The following is a 13055-nucleotide window of genomic DNA, read 5'->3' as shown; positions in this document are numbered from 1 at the left end:
AGATCATTTAGTTCTTTTGTGAGATCCTTGTTTAAGATTTGTTTATGGTTTTTAAGTTCTGAAAGTTCCTTAGTTAGTTTTTCATTATCCTTAGTTAAGGTATTAGTCTTTTGAGTTAAAAGTTGGTTGCTTGTCTTAAGGTCTATATTTTCTTTGGTGATTAAATCCTTATCCTTAACTAATGAATCATACTTACGGATATAAGTTTGGTTAGTTACTTTTAATTCTCTGTTTTTAACATTTATAGCCTTATATTCAATCATTAGTTCATTAAAAGCATCATAAAGCTCATCAAAAGTAAAATCTAAAGGCGATTCGAGCGTTACCTCATTTCCATTGGCCATGAAGCAGAAATTGGCCTTTTCCTCTTGTTCCTCATCCGATGAAGAGGATGATGAGTCCGAGTCGGATAGTGTCGTGACAAGAGCCTTCTTCTTCTTGTACTTGCTCCTCTTCTTCAGTAAAGGGCACTCAGCTCTTATGTGACCCGACTTCTTGCATTCGTAACACCCAATCCCCTTATTTTCCCTTTCCTTACCTTTGTCCTTGCGGTAGGAATTTGAGGGGCCTCTTCTTTGATGATAGGACTTCTTGTGGTTGATGAATTTTCTGAATTTGCGCACAAGAAGTGCCTCACCATCATCTTCCTCATGTTCTTCTTCTTCACTGCTGCTACTGCAAGATAAGTCCTTGTTAGATGAAGTAGATTTTAGAGCTATTACCTTTTTCTTATGGGAGGACTCTTCCTCGTTGTGTTGTTTCATGGTTAGCTCGTGCGTCATTAGGGATCCAAGAAGCTCCTCAAATGGTAACTTGTTCAAGTCCTTGGCTTCTTGGATTGCCGTCACTTTAGCTTCCCATGACCTTGGTAGACACCGAAGGATTTTCCTGACAAGCTCACTGTTAGTATAGTTCTTGTTGGGGTATGTGGAGACCTTTAGTGATGAAGAGAATTGAAGGAGAATCAATTCTGAATAGTTCCGTCTGGTGGACTGTCGGAGTCGACTCGAGTTACAGTCGAGTTGACTCGGGAACAGTCGAGTCGACTCGAGGTCTGTCGAGTCGACCCGAGAGGAGAAAGCCGCAAAAACCATGTTTCTGTCTGGACTGTCAGAGTCGACTCGAACTACAGTCGAGTCGACTCGGAGCATCGTCGAGTCGACTCGAGATACAGTGGAGTCGACTCGAGATCGTGCCAGTCATACTGGAAGTTGTCCAGACGTGCCCGAGTCGACTCGAACTAAAGCCGAGTCGACTCGAGCTCGCGGAAATCATACGGATGAGTTTTCTTTTGGTGTTTTGTTGGCGTTTCGACGGCTATGATCATCTGAAGGTCTTGAGACTATATATAGGACTCATGAGAGCCCTAGGGATATAGCGATTGGCCGTATATTTGAGAGATACTCTTGTTTGTGAGGCTAGGGTTCTAGAGAAGAAGAGGATTGGGATCCTACTTCTTGTGCAAAGGGAATTCTGTGTGAATCTCTTGTAGATCGATCGCTTGTGATCGTTCGGGTGTGTGCTATCTCTGTAATCAGTTCATCCTTATTGAGATTTGGAGCGGTGGAGGACGTAGGCTATTTGTAGCCGAACCTCGTTACATCTTTGTGTTTGCTTTGCTATTTTCTTCCTTCTTCTTCCTTTGATCTTTGATAATCCGTTGCGGTGCTCAAGTGTTTTACCCTACTGATACCACGGGGTAATCTTTTGCCCTTCGTAGGCGGAGCGAAGAGGTGATCCTTGAGTCCGGAGTCGAGGGAGCGAGAGAGTGCTTATCCGTTTGTATCTCTCTTGCTTGTCCGACGTCGGTGGCGGCGCTGGTGTGAGTGGGTTCCGGCGTGGGGTGCCGACAACAATTGGTATCAGAGCTATTGGTTATTCTGCAATGGCGGATGAAGGGAAGTTGCAAATTGAGAAGTTCAATGGCACGAACTTCGGGTTTTGGAAGATGCAAATAGAAGATTACCTTTACCAGAAGGATCTCTATTTACCTCTTGGAGGTAGAGCAAAGAAACCAGAGAAGATGTTCGATGAAGACTGGGAGGTCCTCGATCGGAAGATGCTCGGCACCATCAGATTGTCACTTGCATCCCAAGTGGCATTCAACATCAAAAACGAGAAGACGACGATGGAGTTGATGGCAACATTGTCGCGGATGTACGAGAAACCCTCAGCATCAAACAAGGTATTTCTCATGAAGAGGTTGTTTAATCTTCGTATGAAAAATGGCGGCAGCGTAGCAGAATACCTCAACGAGTTCAATGGACTCACGGCCCAGTTGGAGTCAGTGGAGATTAGTTTTGACGATGAGATTCGGGCATTGCTAATCCTCTCCGGATTGCCTGATAGCTAGGAGGGCCTGGTGATGGCGGTGAGCAACTCTTCGGCAACGGGGAAGTTGATTTTTGATGACGTTGTGGGAGTGCTTCTGAGTGAAGAAGCAAGAAGGAAATCTTCTGGAGCTACGGAGTCATCTGGAAGTGCACTAAACACCTCTGACCGGGGAAGACAAAAGAAGGACGGTCGATTTCGAAGCGACTCGAAGTCGAGATCCAGCAGGTCTCGAGCACCTCAGAACAAGGGAGCGAAGTGCTGGAACTGCGGGAAGACGGGGCACTTTAGGAGGGATTGCAAATCTCCTAAAGGGAAGCAAGGCGACCACACCGAAGGAGTCAGCAAGGATCTGGCAAATCTTGCTGAAGACGGTGATATGGATGCCCTCGTTCTATCTTTGTCTACCTGTGACGAGTCTTGGGTGATAGACTCGGGCGCGTCTTTCCATGCTACATCCCAACGGAAGCTTCTTGGAGGATATGAGAAGGGAGACTTTGGCAAAGTCTACCTAGGGGATGGAGAGCCTTGCACCATACAAGGAAGGGGAAGCGCGGAAGTGAAGTTGGTTTCTGGATCTTCACTTGAGCTTGAGGACCTACGGCACGTACCTCAACTGCAGAGAAATCTGATTTCTGTTGGACAGTTGGCGAGCCAGGGGGTACAAGGCTACTTTCACAGCTGATCAGTGGAAGATATCCAGAGGTTCGTTGACGGTGGCTAGTGGCAAGAAGGTTGGGACACTTTATGTCACCAACGGCACGGAGAACTCTATTGGAGTTGTTGCAGCAGATGTGGACACCAAGTTATGGCATTGTAGACTTGGGCACATGAGTTATCAGGGACTGGAGGTGATGCACCAGTTGGGAAAGCTGCAGGGTCTCAGGAGTGTTGAGATGGACTTCTGTGAGGATTGTGTTCTCGGAAAGCAGAAGCGTGTTTCATTCAACAAAGAAGGTAAACCTCGGAAGCAAGAAAAGCTAGATCTCGTGCACACGGACGTGTGGGGGCCTGCACCAGTTTCTTCCATTGGTGGATCTCAGTACTATGTTACTTTTATTGATGATGCTACCAGGAAGCTTTGGGTGTTCTTCTTGAAGCACAAGTCAGAGGTATTTGGGGTCTTCAGGAGATGGCAGGCGATGGTAGAACTCGAGACAGGAAAGAGGTTGAAATGCCTGAGATCGGACAACGGTGGTGAGTATTGTAGCAGGGAGTTTGAGGACTACTGTGCAGATGCTGGGATCGTCAGGCAAAGGACAGTTCCAGGAACACCACAACAAAATGGAGTTGCTGAAAGGATGAACAGAACAATTAATGAGCGTGCCAGGAGTATGAGGATACATGCTGGATTGCCACAGCAGTTTTGGGCGGAAGCAGTTAACACTGCTGCCTACTTGATCAACAGAGGGCCATCAAAGAAACTTGAATTTGGGATTCCTGAGGAAGCATGGATAGCGAAGAAGATTGATTTGGCGCACTTACGAGTATTCGGTTGTACCAGTTATGTCCATGTTGATTCCAGTCAAAGAAGCAAACTAGACGCCAAATCAAAGAAGTGTATTTTCGTTGGATACGGAGGTCAACAGTTTGGGTACCGGCTTTGGGATCCCGAACACAAGAAGATCATTCGTAGTAATGATGTGGTATTCAATGAGAAAATGCAGCAGAGCACTGAATCAGAAACAAAACCTGTTGAGCCGTGTTTTGTGGATCCTGAAGAGGAGTCTACAAATTCTGGTCAGAAGACTCAGTCAGAGCAAGAACCTGAAGCAATGGCACCCCCTCCACAACTAAGAAGGTCCACTCGTAGTACTCATGGGAAGCCTCCTCAAAGGTATGATGGGACTCTTAGTTATTTGCTGCTCACAGATAATGGCGAACCTGAATGCTTCACGGAGGCATTGGAGGTTGATACCAGGAAGGAGTGGGAGTTGGCCATGGATGATGAGATGAAGTCATTGGAACAGAATCAAACGTGGGATTTGGTGGATCTGCCCAAGGGGAAGAAAGCACTGTCAAACAAATGGGTTTACAGGCTGAAGGAAGAGCAAGCCGGGAAGAAGCGATACAAGGCCAGACTGGTTGTAAAAGGATTTCAGCAGAGAGCAGGTATCGACTTCACAGAGATCTTTTCTCCTGTAGTCAAGATGAGTACTATTCGAGCGGTGCTGAGCATGGTGGCAGTAGAGGATCTTCACTTAGAGCAGTTTGATGTGAAGACGGCCTTTCTCCACGGAGATCTCGATGAGGAGATATATATGCAGCAGCCGGAGGGATACATTGCAGCTGGCACGGGTGACTTAGTCTGCAAACTAAAGAAAAGCCTCTATGGTTTGAAACAGGCACCCAGACAATGGTATCTCAAGTTCGATAGTTACATGCTTGAGATAGGATACAGGAGATGTCAGGAGGATCACTGTTGCTACTTCCGAGACTTCGGTACATCTTACATTATCTTGCTATTGTATGTTGATGACATGTTAGTTGCAGGAGCTAGCATGCATGAGATTGCAAAATTGAAGCTGAAGCTGTCAAGAAAATTTGCAATGAAGGATCTAGGAGCAGCAAAACAGATCCTTGGGATGCGGATCAGCAGAGATAGGTCTAAACATATCCTCAGACTATCTCAGGCGGAGTACATCAGCCGAGTACTCAGGAGATTCTGCATGGAGGGTGCCAAACCTGTTGGCACACCGCTGGGTGCCCATTTTAAGCTCTCAAACGGGCAAAGTCCGAAGACGCGGGTGGAGGAGCTCAATATGTCAAAAATCCCGTATGCATCGGCAGTGGGGAGCTTGATGTACGCTATGGTGTGTACGAGACCAGACATTGCTCAAGCAGTGGGAGTTGTGAGTCGCTTCATGAGCTGCCCAGGCTTGGAGCATTGGCGCGCGGTCAAATGGATACTGAGGTATCTGAAAGGCACTGAGCACATGTCATTGTGCTATGGAGGTTCTGAGATCCGGTTACAGGGCTATGTGGACTCAGACATGGCAGGGGACTTGGACGGCAGGAGAAGCACGACAGGGTACTTGTTCACCTTGGGCAGTGGAGCCGTCAGTTGGATTTCCAGGTTGCAACCAGTTGTTGCATTGTCGACTACGGAGGCGGAGTATGTGGCAGCCACAGAGGCGTGCAAGGAACTAATATGGCTTCAAGGCTTGATGAAGGAGCTTGGGAAGGAACAGAAGGATTGCATGTTATATTCAGACAGTCAAAGTGCAATTCATCTGGCGAAGAATTCAGCTTTTCATTCAAGGACGAAGCATATTGACATACGGTACCACTTCGTGAGGTCATTGCTCGAGCAGGGACTCGTCAAGTTGGAGAAAATTCATACAAGTCAGAATCCTGCAGATATGTTGACGAAGGTCGTCACAGTGGAGAAGCTGAGGAGCTGTTCAGCTTCTGCTGGTCTTCATGCTTGAAGACGTTGAGGAGGCATCGTACCGATTTCACTAGGATGATCCAGTTTCAGTGGGAGCACAGAGGAGAACCAAGTAACAAGAGAATATACCCAAGGTCTCCAAGTGGGAGATTGTTGGGGTATGTGGAGACCTTTAGTGATGAAGAGAATTGAAGGAGAATCAATTCTGAATAGTTCCGTCTGGTGGACTGTCGGAGTCGACTCGAGTTACAGTCGAGTCGACTCGGGAACAGTCGAGTCGACTCGAGGTCTGTCGAGTCGACCCGAGAGGAGAAAGCCGCAAAAACCATGTTTCTGTCTGGACTGTCAGAGTCGACTCGAACTACAGTCGAGTCGACTCGGAGCATCATCGAGTCGACTCGAGATACAGTGGAGTCGACTCGAGATCGTGCCAGTCATACTGGAAGTTGTCCAGACGTGTCCGAGTCGACTCGAACTAAAGCCGAGTCGACTCGAGCTCGCGGAAATCATACGGATGAGTTTTCTTTTGGTGTTTTGTTGGCGTTTCGACGGCTATGATCATCTGAAGGTCTTGAGACTATATATAGGACTCATGAGAGCCCTAGGGATATAGCGATTGGCCGTATATTTGAGAGATACTCTTGTTTGTGAGGCTAGGGTTCTAGAGAAGAAGAGGATTGGGATCCTACTTCTTGTGCAAAGGGAATTCTGTGTGAATCTCTTGTATGAATCTCTTGTAGATCGATCGCTTGTGATCGTTCGGGTGTGTGCTATCTCTGTAATCAGTTCATCCTTATTGAGATTTGGAGCGGTGGAGGACGTAGGCTATTTGTAGCCGAACCTCGTTACATCTTTGTGTTTGCTTTGCTATTTTCTTCCTTCTTCTTCCTTTGATCTTTGATAATCCGTTGCGGTGCTCAAGTGTTTTACCCTACTGATACCACGGGGTAATCTTTTGCCCTTCGTAGGCGGAGCGAAGAGGTGATCCTTGAGTCCGGAGTCGAGGGAGCGAGAGAGTGCTTATCCGTTTGTATCTCTCTTGCTTGTCCGACGTCGGTGGCGGCGCTGGTGTGAGTGGGTTCCGGCGTGGGGTGCCGACAACAGTTCTTGCCAAGGCTTTTTAGGCCATTGACAATATCAGTAAACCTAGTGAACATGCATGTGATTGTTTCATTAGAATCCATTTTAAATAGTTCATATTTATGAACCAAAATATTTATTTTGGATTCTTTGATTTGATTCGTGCCCTCATGGCTCACTTCAAGTCTGTCCCAAATCTCTTTTGCAGAATTGCAAGTTGAGACCCTATTGAATTCATTTCTATCTAAGGCACAATAAAGCACATTCATAGCTTTAGAATTTAGTTGTGCCTTTCTCATGTCATGTTCATCCCAATCCTTTTCTAGTTTGGGTACCGTGACACCTTCTACATATATGGATGGGATGTATGGGCCATTTACTATAATGGTCCACATCTCATAGTCTTGGGCTTGGATGAATATTCTCATCCTAGCCTTCCAATATGAGTAGTCGGATCCATTAAAGAATGGGAGTCTTTGGGTGGACTGACCCTCAATGTGAGAAGATCCAAATGGAGTTGTCATTTCGATCTTTTACTCTTGGGTGGAAGAGTTTAGGCTCTGATACCACTTGTTGCCCAGATAGACAACCCAAGAGGGGGGGTGAATTGGGTTTTAAAATAATTTAGCTATTTAAAACGTTGTGAAGGACTAATTAAAACTATTGCAAGTTGTTTAATTAAATGCTATGTGCTGTGAGTGATATGAGAGGAAGAAGAAGAGAGACAATCAATCACAAACACCAAGTTTTATAGTGGTTCGGAGCTAACCCTTACTCCTACGTCCACTCCCCAAGTCTCACTTGGGAATTCACTATAACCCCCTTAGATTACAGCCGGTTGTTTTCCAAGCTCACAACCAAACTTGTTGTTTTACGAGCTCACAACGAACTCGGTCGGTTTTCCCAGGCTCACCGACTAGAACCACCCCGATTGTTTTTCCGGGATCACAATCGAACCCTTACACACGTTGGTTTTACACTCGGCTCACCAACCAACCTCAATACCCTTGATTCAATCCCCCGATTGAACCAAGCAGATACAAGTTGTAAATAAAATAGACAAACAGAAAACTACGCTTCTCAAAAGCAGATGGAAAACAATATAATCTGAAAAGAGTTTAGAAGCCCTCAAACGCTTTTAAGTTGGAGAAGAGGAATGGCTTCTTAAACTTCGGGTCTCCTCTTGAATGTGTAGTCGACTTGAATGCAGGAGGAGGATTCTTTAATTGCTGGGAAGATGTAGGTGGATGCAGTTAATGCAACTCTTCCCTCTTTTTTCGTTGAAGAACAGGTTGCAGAGATTGAATGCTTGAATACTTGGAGTGGAATGGTTGTTCTCTACTTTGCTACAGTCTTCTGTGGCTATTAAACCAACCCCCACGGAAACTAGCCGTTAGACACCTTTTTCTGCCCGTTCTGCACACTCTGCACAGCCTGACAATGTGTCCATTGGTGGGTTGGAGTCGACTCGCGCGATCAGGAGTCGACTCGTCTGTAGCGGGAGTCGACTCATACTTTTTCGGAGTCGACTCGGCAACTGTTCCAGATTTGAATTAAAGTTGCCTTCGCGACTGGGAGTCGACTCGTCTTGACCCAGAGTCGACTCGCCAACTTCTGGAGCTGACTTGGCTTTCTCGGAGTCGGCTCATCCCATGGAGTCCGTGGATTTATTTTTGAATTTGGTCCACTCGAGTCGACTCGTCAATCCTGGGAGTCGACTCGGCGCTCAGAGCCCGAACTCCCTATCTTCTGTCTTTTTGGCTCGTCCAGTCTTGGAGTCGACTCGAACTTCCTCGGAGTCGACTCGGCTCTCAGTTTCCGAAACTTGGTCTTCTGCCTTTTTGATGTGAAGCTGCCTTGGAGTCGACTCTAGCTGTCTGGGAGTCGACTCGAATCTCAGAGGCAGTAACTTGGTCTTCTGTCTTCTTTGTGGTCGCGGAGTCTCGGAGTCGACTCGCGTATTGCGGGAGTCGACTCGAATCTCAGAGTCCGAAAAATGCTTTCTGTCTTTTTCCTTGTGTTCCTCTGAGAGTCGACTCTCACTTTCTTTGGAGTCGACTTGCCAACCATCGGAGTCGACTCGCGTTCCACTGGAGTCGACTCGAATCTCAGACCCGAAAACTGCTCTCTGACTTTTCTGCCTGTGGCTCCTTGGAGTCGACTCATACTTCTCCGGAGTCGACTCGGTAAACATTGGAGTCGACTCGCGCACTTCGGGAGTCGACTCGCTGACAGGTTTTGAATTGAAGCTTCCTGTTCGTCTGTCTGTTCTCAGTCGGAGTCGACTCGTACCGATCCGGAGTCGACTCGAGCCCGTGCCAGTGAACTTGATACGCTTGGAGTCGACTCGTGATACTCTGGAGTCGACTCGAGTCTTAGACTTTGGTTCAAGCTGACTTCTTAACTTATCCAAAATACTATGAACCAAGTCTAAAGACACTTAGAGAAGATTTTCACTGAAAACACTTAATTGAATTCATTAGTAAACAAGAAATATACTCAAATGCTTTGAGCTCATCAAAATCAAATAGGGTTTTAATCAATCACTCCACACGATGCCATAAGACAAATTTCCTCCTATATAAAATTCTTGAAAGACCTCACCACGGTAAAAAAAAAAACAGCATTCCTAGGCAAGCTGTTATGGCTGCACAAGCTTCATCTCTCATTCAACAACAGATTGCCCCGAAATTCAAAGACCCTGGTTGCCCAACCATTGAAATAAAAATAGGAGAGACGATCATCCAGAGAGCCCTATTAGATTTAGGAGCCAGTGTGAACCTACTTCCCTACTATGTGTACCAAAAGTTAGGTTTGGAAAAGTTAAAGCCCACAAATATTACCCTTTTCTTAGCAGATAGGACGGTGAAGTACCCCAAGGGGATTGTAGAGGATGTAATAGTGAAGGTAAACGAGTTTTACTATCCTGTGAACTTCGTTATCCTTGAGACTGAACCTGCAATACATCCAGACAGTCACACACCTATAATTTTAGGTAGACCTTTCTTAGCCACAGCAAATATTGTGATAAATTGTCGAAATGGCATGCTGAAGTTATCTTTTAGCAACATGAAAGTCGAGCTTAATGTCTTCAACATAAGTAAACAACCACCAGACGATAAAGAAATCAATGAAGTTGACATGATGGAAAGTCTGGTTCAGGAGACTTTCTTACAAACTTATAATAAAGACCCTCTAGAGGCTTACCTTGCCCATTCCGAGAAGGGGTTGAGCATGCGCTCCCTAATTCTATTCAGCCGACTGTTCTTCCTCGGACTCTTCCAAAACCATTCTTAGATAATAGTTGAAAAAAAATGAATCTACATTTTGTCTGGCTGAAGACATAAAACTTAGCGCTCTTGGAAGGCAACCCAACATGTAAATAATAATAATAATAATAATAATAATAATAATAAAATAATTTTCAATAAATTACTAACATGCAGGTTTGGGGTTTTTTGCCCCAATTGTCAATTTACCCACCCATATAAGATAACTTCTCCTCCGTCCTCTTACTACTTTAAATTTTCTTTAACATTGAGGACAATGTTAGCTTTAGTTGGGGGGTGTGATGAGAGCACAAGAGAATATTTTGATTTTTCTGCCTAAAAAAATTTATATATATAAAAAAAAGAGAAGGGATTTCAAATTTTTAACTCAAATTCTAATCTTTTTGGCTGTACAAACTAGGAATTGCTTTGACAATAGCTTTGAGTTAAGGAATATGATAGCAGTTCTAGCTTGAGTTTCTGTCCCATTTATCTTCTGCTAACATGATAGAAAACGATTTAGCACCTACACGTAAGCACATGAATAGTGGAGTATGTAAACTTGCAACTAATATGAATATTTTTAATCTTCTGGATAATTTAAAGTTATATGTGTGATGAACACCCTATTATGAAAAAAATAAAAAATAAAAAAATAAAATGAGTTTATTTTAAGTCTTCTCACTGAGTAACCGGGCCTCTTGCTTGGCAAGCAACGAGTGTTCGCGTAAAAATATGAGGATGACTGAGATTAAACTCTGAGCGACTAATTTGGCATTGAAGCCTAGTTTTAACTTGAGTTATTAAGCCTGTTTAGGGTGTCTCTACACCTAATGCCCTGAGCCATCTGGATCGGGAGTCATTGGCCTAACACTTGCTACATGGATTAGCTAGAAAGCTTAATAAGGCTAGATATTGCACAAGTCATTCTTCTTAGCATTCAGTCTGATTAAAAAAAAATAATAATAATAATAAATAAATCTAGGGTGTTCATTACCATTTAACTCTAGAAAGTCTTGAAAATTGGAGTGATCATGTTGGAAGTAAGTGAAAGCCACTCATTTATATGATACTATCTTGCACCTTACTACATTCTTGACTTGCTAGCAGATAGATGGGTGTTCGTCCGATTCCTGTCTACCTAAAAATACGCTAGACAGATCGTTGTTAGAACCGACGAACAAAAGTTAAATTAATTTTACTCTTACCTTTCCTACTCGAAGAATAGTGGTTGTAAGAGGTCGATCCACAGGGAGGCGATTGGAGTTGCATAAAAATTAGAACGTTCACTCGGATTTGAAATCGATTTTTGAATGATAAAAGAAAAACATTATTTTGAGGATGTTGATGGATTCTCTAGTCTACCGGAGAATATTTTTTTATAAAAAGACAAGTACTTAGAAATCAAAGAGTATTTATGAATTCATGAAATGTTTAACTATTCAAAGGAGAATTTTTGCATAAATTAAAATGGATGAAGACAACTGCTAAGAAGATCAAAAGCCTAGAACATAAATTGCATCAAAGAAAATTTAATGTATTGCATCAAAGAAGAATTAAAAGATTGCATAAAAAAAATAGAAATTAACTTGAACCTAGAACAAGGATTGCATGATAATAAATGTACTGATTGCATAAAAAGGATAATTACAAAAGAAATAAAATGAAGTTTGGAAGCCTAGTGCCTCCTCCTTCTACAAAATAAAACATAAAAAAAAACAAAGGAAGGAATAAAAGAAATTAGAAAACTCCCCTTTCTCCCCTCCTCTATTTTTTTTATTCTTTCTTTCAAACCAAAACAGAGCATTTCTCTTTTTTTCTTTCTTCTTCCCAAAAGAGCTCCCCTGTTTCCTTGGACCCGCCGGACACCACCCTCTCCTCGCCGAGCTCTCCTTTCTCTCCCTTGGACCAGCCTATTTATAGGTTAAGTGAGATGCCGGAAGGGGCGGACTCGGAGGCGTGACTGCGGCACGATCCATGGACGTTGGCTACTGGCTGGGGGCTGAGATTCCGGGAGGACGTGGATCCGTGGGTGCAGAGGCGGAAGAGGCCTGACGAATCCGGAAGGGGGAGAAGTGGAGCGCTAGGATTTGGGCGTTGAATCTGTGAGACGGGATGGCTGGGATTTGCTGCTTTTGAAACGGGCAGAAGAAATGGTCTTGAATCTGGGAGCTCCAACGGTTGGCTGGATCATGGCGGAGGCTGAAGGCTGGCCGCGGGATCGACGGAAGGAGCCGGGAGCGTTGGGAGGAGCCTTCTTGGATGGCTGGAACGTTGATCACGGCTTGAACGCTGCTGCATCACGGAGGAGATTGATGATGGCGTGATCCGTGGACGGCTGGAAGATCGCTCGGGATTACGGGGACTGCGGAGGAGGGGGTCGATGATCGTTGGAGCTCGGATGCGGCGTCGGAGGCTGGGATTCCGGCTCGGAATTCCTTCTTTGGACCTTGGTTGAGAGGCGGGCTGGTGCGAGGAGCCGGACGCGATCGCTGGGAGCTTGGATCACGGCTTGAATAGGGAAGGAGGATAGCTGGCGTTGGAAGGAGCTGGGAGACACCAAGTTCCATCCAATTAGTCATATAGAAAAAAAATAGTGTGATATGAAATTTGGCTTGTAGACGGGTCATCTATTCTGGCTGGAGGTCAAGTGCAATTCTTTCAAGTCATGGGTCACCCAGCACCTTATAGTTATGATATAGCCAATTTAGATTTGCCCAAAATTATTTTCCAAAAGCACAAAAGAAATGGACCCGATTCGAACCCAAACCCGACTCGGATCCGAACTCGACTCGGATCCAATTTGAAGTCAAATTTGTACTCAATATGCATTTTATCTCTAATTTATACTAATCTATGTTAAACCCAAATATAATATTAATCCAGTGAATTTATCATTATCGGTTAACAATAACACTAATTTTAGTAACATGTAGGTCGCACTTTTGTGCTCTCATCACACCCCCCAACTAGCTTATTGCTAG

The sequence above is a fragment of the Phoenix dactylifera genome, chromosome 14 (genome assembly GCF_009389715.1).
Source record: "Phoenix dactylifera cultivar Barhee BC4 chromosome 14, palm_55x_up_171113_PBpolish2nd_filt_p, whole genome shotgun sequence".
NCBI lineage: Eukaryota > Viridiplantae > Streptophyta > Magnoliopsida > Arecales > Arecaceae > Phoenix > Phoenix dactylifera.
Note: the sequence above shows the minus strand (reverse complement) of the source record.